This window comes from Myotis daubentonii, chromosome 12, assembly GCF_963259705.1.
Source record: "Myotis daubentonii chromosome 12, mMyoDau2.1, whole genome shotgun sequence".
NCBI lineage: Eukaryota > Metazoa > Chordata > Mammalia > Chiroptera > Vespertilionidae > Myotis > Myotis daubentonii.
Window position 1 is genome coordinate 29,393,700 of NC_081851.1, and position 11,039 is coordinate 29,404,738.

At 36.4% G+C, this 11,039-nt stretch overlaps 1 pseudogene; it reads left to right on the plus strand.

Moving 5' to 3' along the window:
- Nucleotides 1–4,664, plus strand: part of LOC132213949 (phosphatidylinositol 3-kinase regulatory subunit beta-like) — an 80,522-nt pseudogene extending 75,858 nt beyond the window's left edge.
- The last annotated feature ends 6,375 nt before the right edge of the window (nt 4,665–11,039 follow it).

The window sequence follows — 11,039 nt, forward strand, 5'->3', positions numbered from 1 at the left end:
CTGTCCTCATGGTTAGAGCGTCATCCTGTACACCAAAAGGTTGTGGGTTCGATTCCCAGTCAGGACACATACCTAGGTTTAGGGTTTGATTCTCAGTTGTGGCACGTGTGGGAGGCAACCAATCAATGTTTCTCCTTTTCTCTCGAAAACAAACAAACAAAAAAACAAATAAATAAAAACATATCTTCAAGTGAGGATCGTAAAAAGGAGCAAAACATGTAGTAATCTACATTTATGGATAATTATTGAAACAGTATCAGTATATTATTTTGATGGAATAACTGAAGTATTTTTTCCTATGTTCTGGACCAGTTCTTATAAACCTGAGTTTTAGGTAAAAAGAAAAAAAAAAATGCTCTATCCATTGAGCTACTACATTATAAGTCCATTGAAATTTAGATGTAAACACATTTAGATAAATCCAAAGCCTACTAGTGACGATCTCTACAACTAGGTAAGAACTGAAGAGAAAGTCATTCAGGGGGCAGGGTGCCTAGAACTTAATTAATAAAAACATCTCAGTACTTTGCATCATCTTCTGAAAACCTTGCTCTGTGTCTTCCAGATAGATAAGTACTAAGGGTGCAAACACACTAAATGTCTTTTTTTAATGGCATTTTATTTATTTTTAATATATTTTTACTGATTTCAGAGAGGAAGGGAGAGGGAGAGAGAGACAGAAACATCAGTGATGAGACAGAATCCTTGATTGGCTGCCTCCTGCATGCCCCCTACTGGGGATCAAGCCCGCAACCCTGGGCATGTGCCCTTGATCAGAATCGAACCCGGGACCCTTTGGTCCACTGGCCAAATGCTCTATCCACTGAGCCAAACCAGATAGGGTCTACATATCTTAATAAGATTCCCGCCCTCTCTTTGGCACAAAGACATATAGATTCACTACCCCTCACACACACACACACACACACACACACACACACACACACAGCTCCACACTTCATCACATGGGGGTCAAAATATAACTTTCCTCTCACCTTCTGAGGTCTTTGCGCTGGGCTAATAATCAAATCAACATAAGACAGATTAACAGGAGAAAATGGCCAATGTTCATTACATATGTGCATGAGGTGCCATAAAAATATGAGACCAGAAGCCTCATTGGACAGTTAAGGTTTACATGTCATTTTGGACAATAAAGAAGGAGGCAGAGGTCAGGGATTTTAAAGGGGAAACAAGTAATTTATAGGGCAGACATGTGGTTAACAAATTCTTTCTGGATCACGCAGAAGCAATGGGACACAACGGAATCTAACAAACAAGTTTTGCTTCATTTCCCTTTATCTGCCACATTCAGCTTATATGATGAGCTCAGGTGATGCTCTCTTCCTTTAAGCATATTTTTTAACCTAAATTCCTCTAGGCAGGCAGGGGGAGAGGCAAAGGTTCCTTCTGAGTCGTTTTGCTTCTTAGTAACTAGCTTAAAATCAAAACCCCAAAGGCATATTTTGGGGCGGCGAAACTTTGGTCAGTCCCTCTCAATCACTTCAAAGGGAATTTTCATTTTAAACAAGGACTCTTTGGAATTGGTAACTCATAATTGAATTTTTTTTCAATAGTTTTAAATTGATTTTTAGAGAGAGAGGAAGGGAGAGGGATAAAGAGATAGAAACATCGATGAGGGAGGAACATCAGGGATCAGCTGCCTCCTGCATGCCCCCACTGGGAATGGAGCCCACAACCTGAGCCCGTGCCCTCTTGGTTCCGGGGTCAACACTCAACCTTTGAGCCACACCAGCCAGTCACATTTAAAATTTTAAATAAGGTAAAACTTGAACAATTCTTTGGGATCACTTCTCACCTAATAAATATAGATGCTATCTTGCCCTCCTCACCTAATTCCTCTGTTGATATTGTCTGAAGAAAACAACATTGTATTCTACTTTTTCTGTGTTTTTGCATACCACCCATTTTGTTTTGCCCAGAGAAGAACTTAATAAAGATTACAGGTTCCTGAAATTAGTGGTGTTTGCTTTTCGAAAGATACATTTTGCTTTCAACAGTCTTGTCTTTGGGCTCATGGGATGTGTTGCTCTGTTGGAAACCAGAGTTAGGTAGGTGGAGACATCACAACAATTATTCCTAATTGCCAGGGAAATCTTGCCTTTTTTTAGCAGAAAGGGAAGCCAGTTTAGTTGACAGAGCGTATAACTGCTAAATAGGAGAAATGCAATTAGTAGCTGGTTGTGAGGTGAGAAAGAGAGATTTTACTTTATAACAACTGGGGGGAAAAAAGACTTGGGAATTATTTAAATGAGACAAGATGCAGGAACCAGCACAGACACTGCACTGCTCAAGGTCTATCCTAATCATCAGCTGCACTTCTCTTCCAAAGCATATTTGAAAAACAAGTGAGCTTTGTCTTCATAAGCTCATTATAGATAAATACAGTCATTAATTAGGAATGGGAAAGCAGGAGCTTTGTAGTTAGGCAACTCCAGTGTGAGCCTGGCTCTGCCATTTGTAAGCTGTATGACTTTTTGCGTGTTGTCAAACCTTCGTTAGCCTGCTTCTTCTATATCTGAATAATAATAAAACATCTTCAGAGAGCTGTTATAAAGGTTAAAGGAGATGATTATTACTTTTGAAATCATTGTTATTTAATTATGTCATTCACATTTAAGTGTAGGCTTTTATTAGCTCTAGGATATTAAGCGATGCATTTAAACTTCTCATGTGTAAAATGCATTTATTAATATATAGCTTTCAGGGACAACATGGACAAGCAACTGAGTATATAAACACATGAACATCATCTATTATGAAGTCTCTAATTCCTGCTTGGCTGATACTAATTGCTCAAGAGATGGCTGTTCCTCTTTTCTTTTCTCCTCCTTCCTTCCTTCCTTTCTCTTTATTCCTCTTTATTTCTCCTTTCTCATTTTCACTGCTGAGGTATAGTTACAAGGTTGGGTAAGATGCTACCTTGATTGCATCAACACAGAATTCCTCCTTTAGCAATTGCCTCCCATCTCCCTCTGAAAGCTGTCTCTCCAATTATAGAGCCTGACAGAGTTGCAATAAATAACTCACCAAGTTCAAATCTGAATCCTTCAGAATTGAAAGATGGGCGATTTTACATGTAAGGCCACAGCTCATCTCTTTTTCCAATCAGAAATCTAATAAAAAGTGTACCAATGGACTTCCCCTATCTGTTCCCCTGTTAACTTTCAATGTAAAGTGTCACTTCGGCTCATTAAAGACAAGAACAATAGTCAGAAGATGAATTTGATCGAACTCCCGAAGGTCTTGCCAGTAGCCTCAGAGGGAAGCAGGTCCCATTAGGCAGGAAGATGAGCATGCAGGCAGGAGACTCTGGGCCTAGGGCTGGGAGAGAAGGCCGTCTTTCTTTAGGCCTGGGGGGGGGGGGGGGAAGGCAGGGAGTGAATAATGAATGATTCCTATGCTCTTCACAGGGGTATCTGTAGGGCTGAATTGCTTCAGAATTCATGCCCAACTCAACACCAGCTTTTTCTCTGAAACTTTTCCTTCATCCAGTTCCTCCATCTCAGAGTTCTGGGGTATGCCTGCTTATATGACCTCATGGACTCACAGTATATTTCCAGTGAGACATCCTAAGTTTAATCAAGCTTCATGTGTTTATATATATTGTTTTCCTCCAAGGGAATCTACCACAATGCTAGTCACAGGGCTACTATTAAAAAATCCTTGTTTACTGATAATTGATATGACCTACAGTTCAATGTACTGTTGACAAAATAAATGTTCAACCCACAGAAAAGTTTTATAAATGTTTAATTGAGCCAAAATTTTGATGACATGCCCAGAAGAAAATCTCAATGGACTGAGAAAATGCTCCCGAGAATGGCAATTTTGCATTTCCATGCATGCACTTAGAATCAAAGGAAAAGTATAAGGAAAGGAATGGGATCTATTGGTGCTTGATTAAGGAGTTGGGAGAAGGCAAAGTAGGGACAACTCTAGGATTAGATAAGCAAAATGAAGAAACCCATCCTTTTTTACATTGGTGGGTACAGGATAGTTAACATTTACAGTACATAGAAATAGTATGTGGGGTGCAAGATGGCCATGAGGGTTCTGTGGTCTCATGCTCTAATGCAGTGGTTCTCAACCTGTGGGTCACCAACCTGTGGGTCGCGATCCCTTTGGGGGTCGAACGACCCTTTCACAGGGGTCGCCTAAGACCATCGGAAAACACATATATAATTACATATTGTTTTGTGATTAATCACTATGCTTTAATTATGTTCAATTTGTAACAATGAAAATACATCCTGCATATCAGATATTTACATTACGATTCATAACAGTAGCAAAATTACAGTTAGGAAGTAGCAACAAAAATAATTTTATGCTTGGGGGTCACCACAACATGGGGTACTGTATTAGGAAGGTTGAGAACCACTGCTCTAATGATCTTGTGCTCTGGTGCCTGAGGTTGTGATTTCAAGGGGTCTGGGAAAGAAATTACTCTAACATTTCAAAGGTATATTATCCTAGATGCATAAGCTCATTTAAGGTTATTGTTAGGCATATTCTGCACCTTTCCCCTGCATTCAGTTTCTCCCCTGCTCTCAGTACTCTTGCCCTTTCGGCCATTTTCTTGTTATTCTCATTTCAGGTGTCCCAGGAAACAGCAAAGCAGCCGAGAAAAGCAGCTCTAGACCCAGCTTCCTGCAACCGCCTGTACCTCCATCCAACCCACACAAGAGACATATAAATATCCCGCCCTCCCTACTCTTGCTTGCTCACACTGACACACTGGTCTCAGCCCGCTGTGAGAGAATGCAATAAAATTTCTTAAACTCTCACAATGTCTCTTGGCCTGGCTCCTATCGGTGCAGACCTAACAGTTAAGAATTGACTTTTGCTAAGGAAGCTATAGGTAGGGATTTATGGTCAGACCTTCCTGTGCCGGCCTGCCATGTGGTCCCCTTGAGCTTGCCCGGTTTATTACACAGCCTCCTATTCATTCCCAGTCCTAGAGAGCTATACTTGAGAATTCTTAAAGTCTCAAGAAAAAAATTATTCAGATACACTTTAAATATTGGCATGATTTAAAAGAAAGGAAAAAAAAGCGTAAATTAATTTTGGCTGTAATAAAACTGCATTCCAAACATCATAAAATCGAAGGGTTTTGCAAGTATATGTGCTTCTTTTCCAGATTATTTCTTGACTGAAATTCTGTAAGAACTTTCTAACTAGTTATCCAGATTCCCTATTTATCTCCCTGTAAAGGAGCCTAAGTGATCTTTGCTAAAATGTAAATCTGATCATGTACCCCAATGGCTTCTGTTCAAATTTTAAGTAACATTCAAACTTCTTATTTTGGCCTCTCCTGCCTCACATGATCCCATGCTGCCTGCCTCTTTGATCACATCAACAGTCACTCTCTTCCAAGAGCCAATTTATAGCTTTCTCCCCTTCAGTCAGTAACCCAAACTGTTTTCTGCCTCAGGGCTTTTAGTCACTGCAGTACTAAGAGTCTAAACAACACTCAGTTGAATGTTATCCTTAGTGATAACACTATTTAATATTTGCTTGCTATGTATATTTACTTTGTGTGTTTTAAGTCTATTGAAGCTTTAGGGGAGGAGTGGTCTTGTCTGCCATGATCTGTTCTATCTTCTTGTTTTAATTATCAAGAATATCACTCACAGACAGCAGGCACTGTGCCAATATCTATTCAACATCTGAATGAAGATATAAATTAATACACCAAATCCACAGATGAGATATAACCACAGTGTCTCATTGAATCCCTCTGAAGGAAAAAATCCATCATTATGCATATTAAGAATTTGAGTCTTAATGTGAACACACAAGTAAGCACAGAAAATAAGCAAAAAGATTTTAAGTGGTTTAAAATGGCCAACAATAATCCTAATCCTATTCTCTCTAGGCATGTTTAGTAATCCTAAATGCAAAATGGTTAAAGTACTAAGACACGTGTGTGTGTGAGTGTGTGTGTGTGTGTGGTGTGTATATTAAAAGAGAGTAAGAATTTTTGTTTAGTGAGATATAATAAAAATAATATTTTTGTACATTTGGAGTAGTTTTAAAGACTTATGAGAAAAATATTGTTTTTATGTGACTTAAAGCTTTGAATTCACTTTATAACCAACCTCTTAAATTGTGCCTTCACTTTCACTGTGTGCATAACTGTATATATTATTTATTATATAGTTTTGGTCACTGTTAGAGAAAAAATAGTTGGTTTATTATGATAATCAAAATGCAGTCATTTATACATTTTTAATGTGCTCAGCACTGAGGGATGTACTTGTATTTGTTCGGCAAAAAAATATCCTTAAATGGCCCCTGTATGCCAAGCAGTGTGGAAAATTCTAAGAAATAAAAAAGAATGTGTTCTTTATCCACAGCAAGGTTATAGTATAATACAAAAGGGAAGCATAACCTTTAGAAGCAAACTAGCAGACTGAGTAAGACAAGATGCAATTAAGATTTGAATTGTGGGTAATGAAAGCAGAAGTACAGAAAGACAAATACAGAATTCAGAGGAAAAGATGTTATGAAAGCAGAAAAGGTAATGGGATGATTGACAAAAATAGAAAGAAAATGAATTCAATTTGACCAGGTAAACCACGTTGGGGAGACTCCAAATTAGAAACCAGGCATGCCTATGTGTGCATATATCTGCATATGTGTGCATGTTACCTTTTGCAACTAAAAACATATTAGACATAATATGCCTAATGCACATAATAGTAAGTTGGCAACAGGAAATCCATATAGTTGTCCACCTTTTCTCCGTTCTCTAATTAATTGCTTATACCATTTTCATTCATACACTGTAGACCTCACCTTATATGTACAAGGTAGCTCCTAAAAATAAGGGGATATAGGCTTAATTATATGGAGGTAGATTTTCAATAATGTGAGAAAAGGAACTTATTTCTTTTCCCAACTCATAGTTGCAACATCTCACACCAATCTTGGAAGTGCTGCTTTTCATAGGCAAAAGATTACTATTAGTTTCTTATTTTTTTCACCTCTCATATTGATTGCCATCCAATTCACAGAAAGGAAGAAATCAGTCCTTATTCAGGAAATGGAAGCTACTTTTGTTCATTTCATATAATAGCCAATTTAAGTTAGAAATCGTATCCATTTTCTAGTTTGGATACCTGTTTCACAAGCTCAGCGCATTCCAAGATGCCTATTTTATGAAGCCAGCGAGGATATTCAGAGAAATTGTCCATCATATACTTCATATCCTAAGATTGCCAAGCTCATCAGAGTGACAATACTGGATTGATTCCAATTGTCAGGCAAACTATAGTAGTGTAAGAGATCAGTAAATAAGAGGTCACTTATCCTTGAATTCAAATTACTAAACTATTGATGCAAGAAAACTTGAGATATTAAAATATGTATACAGAGTTAGATGTATAAAAGAAACTAGAAAGGTTAACAAATAACAGTGAGAATAAAGGAAATAGATCTAAGTAAATATTTTCACTTTATAATCTGTGAACCTACAAAATCGTTACAGTAATGATACTGTTGTTCAAAAGTTTATTGGAGCCCAGCCAGTGTGACTTAGTGGTTGAGTGTTGACCAATGAACCAGGAGGAAGTCATGGTTCAATTCCCAGTCAGGGCACATGCCTGAGTTGTGGGCTCAGTCCCCAGTGGGTGGCATGCAGGAAGCAGCCAAACAATGTTTCTCCCTCATTCATGTTTCCATCTCTCTATCCCTCTCCCTTTCTCCCTCTAAAAATCAATAAAATGTATTTTTTAGTAGTTGACTAGAGCTTTTATAAAACTATATTTAGAATAGTTTTAAAAAACCCACGAAGTCATATTTTTAAAAATCAAACTTTATTTTTGACCCCTACATCTTAATAATAAAATTAATCTAGAAATTACTACTGGGTCTAGAAATTACTTGGGGGTATCAATTATATCATAGTCCCAAGAAATTTTTTTTCATTTGTTCTACTCTACAAAAAATAAAGAGGGGAAAAAAAGTTACAGAATCTAAAGATAAGCTCTAAATGAAAATCCTGGAAGAAATTTACATATCATCATGATAGACTGTAAATTGCACATGTTAGTTTTGATGGAAAACTTATCTTTTGAATACATAAATTATGCTTTATCTGTGGAAAATTAAGTCTTGTATTTAATCACATATTTTAATATAACCACATATTTTACTTATTGGGATTCCTACAATGTAGGCCATTCTGGGAAAAATCATTTTTCTATGGTATTTTTTTCTAAAATTTCTATGAAGTGATTAAAAAATGGGAAAAATTTATGTTGACAAGGTAACTGGAGGGGAAAAACTGGTTGTTAGATTACTAATTAGGAGTAAACATCTTTAGAAAATCAGTTTAAATTATAAAAGTTTAAAGACATTAGAAAGTAATATTGAACCTTTGTTTAAAGCTCTATAAATAAACCAGAATTAGAAAAATCCTAATAATTTCTTTCTGTTTATTTGCTATGTTATCCTTTTTATTGACTTGAAAACATAAAACTCCACATTCCAGAAATTGTTGACTTTCTACCTAAAAGTACTATCCTCTTCACTGAGAAAAGGAACTTGGGCTCTAGCTGGTTTGGCTCAGTGGATAGAGTGTTGTCCTGTTAACCCAAGGGTCCTGGGTTTGATTCTGATTAAGGCCATGTACCTTGGTTGCAGGATCTTCACTAGCCAGGGCCCTGGTCAATATTAATGGCAAGACATAAGTCTATCCTTAAACATAAGTGAAGAAATAAAAGTTAGAGGTTAATTTAACAACTATAAGACAAAAAAAAACCAAAATATGGCTTGGAGACTGATTAAATATGGAGGAAGTTAAATAGAGGGAATTGATTAAGGTATGGTGATGTTACTCTTTAATCTAGAGAACACAGGAATAGCCTTTAGAGCAGAAAATATGACTAGTGTGTATGTGGGGTGGGGGGAACTTAACCAATCAATTGCAAGAAAATTTAGTCACTTTCAGATTTTCTTAGTCATTAGAGATTTAAACTGTGCCAAATTAGCATTTATATGCTCAGCAGAGAAAAATGACTAGGGATATGTGGAGTGAAGTCATGGAAACATATATGACTTGGAATGTACTGGTTGATGCCCAAGGTCTGGTTGCCTATGCATCATCTATAAGATTTTTCTCATAAAATGTACCATAAGATGGGATAATAGCAGTGAGCCAAGGCCCCTCCCTATGCTAAATCAGTAAAAGGAAATAAAACAGAATTAGATATGGTCCAAAGAGCAAAAGTTTAATGAGGATATAAGACAGTCATATATGAAAAAGATAATACACAATTCACAGCAAGTACCAAATGAATGATTATCAATGGAGTGTACTGGATAATTTGCTGAGCAAGGTAGCTAGTTAGTTCTCCAAGCTAGGGAGATTTCAGCATAGAAAACTAAAAACAGATCTTAGTCTACCCACAGCCAATTACTACTTATAACAATATGTCCCTTTAGATTAGATTAAAAAGCTGAAATTTATTGTGTTCACTAATGTTAGCCTCATATGAAGTTTTTTATTTAATCTCATGATAATTTTTAAAAGTTGGAATGATTTTTTGGCTCATTTAAAAGGCATGTGCTGTTTAAAGTGGCTTAGTAACTAAGCCGGTATCATAGAAAGGACTCATGTTTAGTTCTACCTTCAACTGCATGTTCTGGCCACTACACTGTTCTTTATTTGCTATGTTCAACTTACGTAGTGTCATTTGCAAATATGACACACATATAATCACATTTCATTAATTAACTTATGAGACTCTCTTGTGCCCTGAGTGTATATTCTGACTCCATCTTATACTATCTATGTTAACATGAATAGGTCATTTATCTTTTGCGTGTGTCTGTTTCCTTATTTACATAACAGAGATAAAATAAATTTCCTGACAATCTTTCAATATTGCTTTGGCTTGTAAACTAACTGCTGGATAGAAGACAATTTTAAGATATAGATAGATGATAGATAGATAGACAGATAGATAGACAGACAGATAGATAGATAGATATAGATAGCATCATTATTTTAGAGGTTTTTGACATATGCAATGTTCAGGAGGTAATTCATGAACACAATATGGAACATCCAAAAAGGAAATATTTGGAAACTTTATTTGGTAATGTTGGCCTATAATAAAGCAAAATATTAGTGTCAGACAAAGAGTATTTTAAAGACAAATTCAAATGGCCAGAGAGAAAAAAATAAATCTCACCATCTCCAACTCCTTTGCCCTCAGTTTCTATTTTTAGGTGCCCAATGTTCCACTGTATCTAACACCCCCGCCCAAAATAATGGTTAAGTATTCTACTTTTATTACTGCACTGACTACTCCACCAACTCTGCCTCAGTTTCCTGAATTAAAATGATTGCGACAAGTATCCAACTTAAATAAATGTTTGGGTAGCCTAAGGCAATGATGGCAAGGATTCTTCAATTTTAAAGCAATATCTAGAAATAGTCATCAGAGAGGACAAAGGAAAGCAAAACAAAACTGGAAACCACAGTCAATGTTAAACTTATACTAAAAATGTTTAAAGGCTGTACATTGAGAATAACTGAACTATCCTCATAAATCAGGTGCATTTGCTCTTACATTAGTGGATCTGTAAGTAAATTCAGTAAAACACAATTGCAATATTGGAAAACTGCAGAGGTATCGATTTAGATGATCTATAACACACAGAAAAGGGAAACTACAAAGTACAAGTTTTTGTCATGTTAATTAGCATAACTCCCTATTTCACACAGTCAATAAAAATTCAAGTCGATTTCCCAAATCTGTGCAGGACATGAGAATAATCAATATTCACAGTCCAATTGTAAGTTAGGAGGATCCAAAATTAAAGTTTCTGACAAGATGATAGGAGTCTTACTAATCTATACAGCTTTCATCACAAATCAGTGCTACCTTCACTAATAATAGCAAGTCAGTGAATCAGCAGTTAAAATGTCTGTTGTCTTTCTAAAAAAAATATATTGATTTCAGAGAAGAAGGGAGAGGGAGAGAGACAGAAACATCAATGAT